Consider the following 7,016-nt stretch of genomic DNA (forward strand, 5'->3'; position numbering starts at 1 on the left):
GGGACACGCGGGGCTGGAGGAGAGACATGGCTCACGACTTAAGGCGCTTGCTTGCTGCAAAGCCTTAACGACCCGGGGTTCGATTCCCACCCCCCCCCCAGCAGGACCCAGGTAAAAGTCACAAGCATCGAGTGGCACGGAGTTCGTTAGGTCTGGTGTGTGCCCATTTACTCTGTCGCGCGCCTTAAATTTAAATTTAAAAAGGAAAAAAAAAAACAAAATCCCAACAAGATAACTGATAATCAATCTTTGTTCAATTGGTCCCCCTGGTTAACTACTTTTTTTTTTTTTTTGAGGTAGGGTCTCACTTTAGCCCAGGCTGACCTGAAATTCACTAGGTAGTCTCAGGGTGGCCTCGAACTCAGCAATCCTGCTACTTCTGCCTCCCGGGTACTGGGATTAAATAAAATCTTTATTTTTATTTATTTATTTGAGACAGAAAGAGAGGGAGAATGGGCATGCCAGAACCTGTAGCCACTGGAACGCCAGATGCATGTGCCACCTCGTGCACCTAGCTTATGTAGAACCTGGAGAATCAAACCTGGGACCTTAATCTACACAGGCAAGCACCTTAACCACTAAGCCATTCCTCCAGACCCAGGCTCTCTTTTATTTTAATGTCATCATCTTTTCCTCCTATTATGAAGATCTTGTGTAAGTAGCACCAGACATTCCAAGGTCATGGATATGCAGTCCATTTTGTGTCTTTTTTTTTTTCAAGGTAGGGTTTCACTCTGGCCCAAGGTGACCTGGAATTCACTCTGTAGTCTCAGGGTGGCCTCGAACTCATGGCGATCCTCCTACCTCTGCCTCCCAAATGTTGGGATTAAAGGCATGCATCACCATGCCCGGCTGTCTATTTTTTTTCCTTTTTATTTATTTAAGAAAGAGAGAGACCGTGGGAGAGAGGAAGGGAGAATCAGTGCACCAGACCTACAGCCTCCTGCAAACAAACTCCCCGAACATGGGCGACCTTGTGCATCTGGCTTACATGGGTACTGGGGGAATTGAATCTGGGTTCTTTGGCTTTGCAGGCAAGCGCCTTAATCGCTTATTCGTGAAAGACCCAGTAAATTGCAGACTTAGTTGGTGCTGTAGTTACCTTCTCCTACCTGGGACAAAACACACCACCCAAAGCTGGGAATGGGAAGAAGAGTTTATTTTGGTTTCACAAACAAGATTATAAACTTGTATTTACAGTGAGAACACCTTAAATTCCTGCGCAATCTTGTGACCTAAGGTTTGACTTTATCAGCTGAACTCCAATCCAATTCACATCAGGAACTGCCGCAAATCTCATTTGTTCTTTAGCAACTCTTTGAGGCGTAACTTCAAAACCCACCAGAATTATCTTTTTGGCTATTATAATGACATGTGACAGGACTCTCTCAAGAAGCCCCTACCCATACTGGAGTGTGAACCATCTTTTCCCCCTAATACTTCTCTTTCTGTTAATCTCGGTGCCTAAATCTAAACTAAGAACTCTGAATAAACTCCATCTCTGTTTCACACTGACTCATCCAGAAATTCTCTTCTGCAGTGCAGTCAAGAATCTGGACTTCAGGGCTGGAGAGATGGCTTAGCGGTTAAGCGCTTGCCTGTGAAGCCTAAGAACCTCGGTTGGAGGCTCGATTCCCCAGGACCCACATTAGCCAGATGCACAAGGGGGCGCACGCGTCTGGAGTTCGTTTGCAGTGACTGGAGGCTTTGGCGCACCCATTCTCTCTCTCTCTCCCTCTCTCTCTGCTTCTTTCTCTGTTATTCTCAAATAAGTAAATAAAAATAAATTTAAAAAAAAAGAATCTGGACTTCAGACTGGGAAGATGGCTCAGTGGTTGAAGGCACTTGCTTGCAAAGCCTACTGGCCTGGGATTCGATTCCCCACTACCCAGATGCATAAAGTGGGGCATGCATCTGGAGTTTGTTTGCAGTGGCAAGAGACCCTGGCATGCTCATATCCATTCCTTCTCTCCTTAAATAAATGTATAATTAAATAATTGAATAAACACGATTACTAGATGTATATATGGCCTCAAGTATTTTTTTTTCTTGTGGTACTAGGGAACATACTCAGAGCCTTGAACTATATCCCTAGCACATTTTTTAAAATTTAATTAATTTATTTATTTGACACAGAGAGAGAGAGAGAGATTGAGAGAGAGAGAGAGAGAGAGAATGGGCACCAAGGCTTCCAGCCACTGCAAACGAACTCCAGTTGCATGTGCCCCCTTGTGCATCTGGCTAACATGGGTCCTGGAGAATCAAACCAAGATCCTTTGGCTTTGCAGGCAAACACCTTAACCGCTAAGCCATCCCTCCAGCCCCCTAGCACTTTAAAAAAATATATTCTAATAGCCAGGTGTGGTGGCACATGTCTTTAATCCCAGCACTCAGGAGGCAGAGGTAGGATTGCTATGAGTTCGAGGCCACCCTGAGAGTCTATAGTGAATTCCAGGTCAGCATGGGCCAGAGTGAGACCCTACATTGAAACACCAATATATATATATTTATATATATTTTGGTGTTTATGTGTGTGTGTGTGTGTATTCTTTTGTGTGTGTGTGTTCGAATGTTTTATTTATTTTATTTTTTAAATTTTTATTTATTTAATTTTTATTAACATTTTCCATGGTCATAAAAAATATCCCATGGTAATACCCTCCCCCCCCACCAAAAAAAATATATATATATATATATATTCTTATATTCTATTTGAGCTGGGTGTGGTGGCACAAGCCTTTAATCCCAACACTCGGAAGGCAGAGGTAGGAGGATCTCTGTGAGTTCAAGGCCACCCTGAGACTACATAGCCAATTCCAGGTCAGCCTGGATCAGAGTGAGACCCAACCTGGAAAAACAAAAACAAAAAAAAAATATTTATTTATTTGAGAGGAAAAAAAAGAGAGAGAATGGAATGGTCACAGCAGGGTCTCTAGCTGCTGCAAATGAACTCCAGATGCATGTACCACCTTGTGCATCTGGTTTATGTGGGTCCTGGGGAATTGAACATGGGTCCTTTGGCTTTGCAGCTAAATGCCTTAACTACTAAGCTTGGGGGTTTTTTTGTTTGTTTGATTGTTTTTTGTTTGTTTGTTTGTTTTTTTAATTTTTTATTTATTTATTTGAGAGCGACAGACACAGAGAGAAAGACAGATAGAGGGAGAGAGAATGGGCGCGCCAGGGCTTCCAGCCTCTGCAAATGAACTCCAGACGCGTGCGCCCCCTTGTGCATCTGGCTAACATGGGACCTGGGGAACCGAGCCTTGAACCGGGGACCTTAGGCTTCACAGGCAAGTGCTTAACCGCTAAGCCATCTCTCCAGCCCTGTTTGTTTGTTTTATGAGAGCGGCAGACAGAAAGAATGGGCGCATCAGGGCCTCCAGCCACTGCAAACTCCAGATGCATGCGCCACCTTGTGCTTTTGTGGGTCCTGGGGAATCAGGCCTTGAACTGGGGTGTTTAGTCTTCACAGGCAAGCGCTCAACCACTAAGCCATCTCTCCAGCCCTTGTTTTTTTTTGGGGGGGGGCGGGGGTTATGTGGCATTGTTTGTTTTGATTTTGCAGACAAGATCTCAGATAGCTCAGGCTCTCCTCCTGCTAGTTACATAGCCAAGATGATCTTGCATTTCTGGTTCCCCTGCCTCCAACTCCCTAGTGCTAGGATTACAGGTGTGTTAATGTAATGCTGGTGATCAAAACTAGCCCTTTGTGCATGTTAGGCAAGCACTCTAGCAACCTGAGTTTTATCCCTAGCCCCAGCCCTTGGTATTTTATGAGTATGTCTTTCACTAGTAGCCCAGGTTGTTATTGTTATTTTTTATTTATTTTTATTTTTTTGAGGTAGGGTCTTACTCTCTCTGGCCCACGTTGGCCTGAGTCTCACTCTGTAATTCCAGGCTGACCTTGAACTCATGGCCATTGTTCCTCTGCCTCTAGAGTGCTGGGACTAAAAACATGTACCACCATGCTTGGCTTAATGTTTTTCTATGTTTACTTTATTGTATACCTGCCTATCTTGTCATTTTGATTTAGTTAAGAACCAATTGTAACTGGCCAAGGCTCAGGGTAATGCAGAAGAGGTGGCGGAAAGAATGTAAGAGCCAAAGGAAGGGTAGTACTCCTTACAACGTGCTCCCTGCAGACACAAAATGGCCTGGATATTCATGACCTCACAGAGCCTGACACTACCTACACAAGACCAACTAAGGAGGAAAAGACCATGACATCAAAATAAAAGAGAGACTGGTTGAGATGGGGAGGGGATATGATGGAGAATGGAATTTCAAAGGGGAAAGTGGGGGGGGGGGATTACCATGGGATATTTTTTATAATCATAGAAAATGTTAATAAAATTTGAGAAAAAAAAAGAACCAATTGTAGCTTGGTATGGTGGCACATGTCTTTAATTCCAATACTTGGGAGGCAGAGGCAGGAGGATTACGGTGAGTTTGAGGCCCTCCTGAGACTACATAGTGAATTCCAGGTCAGCCTAGGCTAGAGCAAGACCCTACCCCAAAATAACCAAAAAATAAAAATAAAAGTCAATTGGAGGGCTGGAGGGCTGGCTTAGCGGTTAAGGCACTTGCCTGCAAAGACAAAGGACCCAGGTTCAATTCCCCAGGACCCACATTAGCCAGATGCACAAGGGGTCGCACGCTCCTGGAGTTTGTTTGCAGTGGCTGGAGGCCTGGGGGCACCCATCCCATTCTCTCTCTTCCGCTTTCTCTGTTAAATAAATAAATAAATAAATAAATAAATACAAATATTTTTTTAAATATGTCAATTGTAGATGCTAGGAAGTTGGTTCAGTGATTAAAGTCACTTACTACAAACCCTGCTGACCCAGGTTCAGTTCTTAAGCTACCAGAAGTGGTGGAAAGCTGGACACTAAATGTGGCCCAAGAGCGGGGTGTGGTGGTGCACACCTTTAACCCCTGCACTCAGGAAGCAGAGGTAGGGGCTGGAGAGATGGCTTAGCGGTTAAGCGCTTGCCTGTGAAGCCTAAGGACCCCGGTTCGAGGCTCGCTTCCCCAGGTCCCGCGTTAACCAGATGCACAAGGGGGCGCATGCGTCTGGAGTTCATTTGCAGAGGCTGGAAGCCCTGGCGCGCCCTCCCTCTATCTGTCTTTCTCTCTGTGTCTGTCGCTCTCAAATAAATAAATAAAAATTAAAAAACTGAAAAAAGAAGCAGAGGTAGGAGGATCACCATGAGTTCAAGGTTACCCTGAGACTAAATAGTGAATTTCAGGTCAGCCTGGGTTATAGTGAAAACCTACCTTGAAAAACAAAAGTGGCCCAAGAGTCTGGTGTTCATTTGCAGTGGCAAGAGACCGTGGCACACACACACACACAACAAACAAATAAACAAATAAAATTCTATTTTAGCCAGGCATGGTGGCACATATGACCTATGGTCGTTTGAATGGATGGCCCCCAATATATTCAGGATTTTATTACAGTTTATAATTTATAATTTAGATCTGGGGCCACTGAGCTGGAAGAGGTGTCACTGTGGGTGGATCCTAGGGTCCAGCCCTAAAGTGTGGGGGTGGATCTGGAATTCCAATCTAAAGATATGCAAAGGGCCTTAGCTTTGCCTGCAGTACCTGAAGTGTGTTTGCTTGCTGGTGATGGCTTGTGATCTCTCTCTCTCTCTCTCTCTCTTTTTTGCTTGGTCCTGTGAAAGAGGGCCAACTTCTTCTGCCATTATGAAACGACCCCTCTATCTTCTGTAAATCCCTTCCTCCATAGCTGTGACTGATCTGGAGGATCATCCCAGTGACTTGAGGCTCACTAATGCACTACCCGATGCTTGCAAGGCTGACCCAGGAAAGAATGATTTTGAGTTCAAGGTTGACCTGGGCCTATTCTATGGTACAACCTTACCTCAACCCCCCCTCCAAAGTCAAAAGTCAACTGTGAATTTCAATGTAATTCTTCCCAACTACTTCAGCACATATATCATTAACTAAAGATCAATGGTTATTTAGAACCTTTATTTCCTTTACAGGCAAAACAACAAAAAGAAAAAAATCTATGGTCTATTTATTTATTTATTTATTGAGATAGGGTCTCTCTAGGTAGCATAGGCTGGCCTCAAATTTTCTTTTTAAATTTTTTAAAAAATTTTAATTTTTTTGAGGTAAGGTCTCACTCTGGTCCAGGATGCCTGGAATTCACTATGTAGTCTCAGGCTGGCCTTGAACTCACAGCGACCCTTCTGCCTCTGCCTCCCGAGTGCTGGGATTAAAGGAGTGCACCACCATGCTCCGCTTTAATTTTTTTTTTAATATTTTATTTATTTGAGAGAGAGAAAGACAAATGGAGAGAGAGAGAGAGAGAATGGGTACATCAGGGCCTCAACCACTGCAAACGAATACCAGACTCATGTGCCACCTTATGCATTTGGCTTACGTGGGGTCCTGGGGAATCGAACCGAGGTCCTTTGGCTTTGCAGCCAAACACCTTAACCGCTAAGCCATCTCTCCAACCCCCATTTTTTTTTTTAAGGAAGGCAGACTGCTATGTGCAGCCCCTCATTTGAATGTGTCTGGAGTCTTGGACGCTTGACTACCCTACATTCTCCTACACGTGGACTTTGAGAGCTTGTTTGGAGGGTCTAACAGGGGAACACAACTTACTAGTATGCCCTTGACCAAAGACGGGGCCTCCTCTATTCGGGGAAGGTCATCCTGTTCCACTGAGGGCGCAGCTTGGGGAGGGACGCACATGGAGCGGTGAGGGAAGAAGGGGGCACCCGCCTAGCCAGCCAGATCAGCCAAATCAACCTTGTAGCTTCAGGATGATCTCGAACTCATGGCGATCCTCCTACCTCTGCCTCCCGAGTGAGTGCTGGGATTAAAGGCGTGAGCCACCAAGTCCGGCTAACTTATCACTATTCAACACTGCAAAAAGGACACAGGGTCAGTGGACATGGCAGCCCACAAGAGCCCAGAATTTGGGAGGTTGAGGCAGGAGGACCACGAGTTTGAGGATTGCCTAGACGACATAGCAA

The sequence above is a fragment of the Jaculus jaculus genome, chromosome 18 (genome assembly GCF_020740685.1).
Source record: "Jaculus jaculus isolate mJacJac1 chromosome 18, mJacJac1.mat.Y.cur, whole genome shotgun sequence".
Taxonomy (NCBI): Eukaryota; Metazoa; Chordata; class Mammalia; order Rodentia; family Dipodidae; genus Jaculus; species Jaculus jaculus.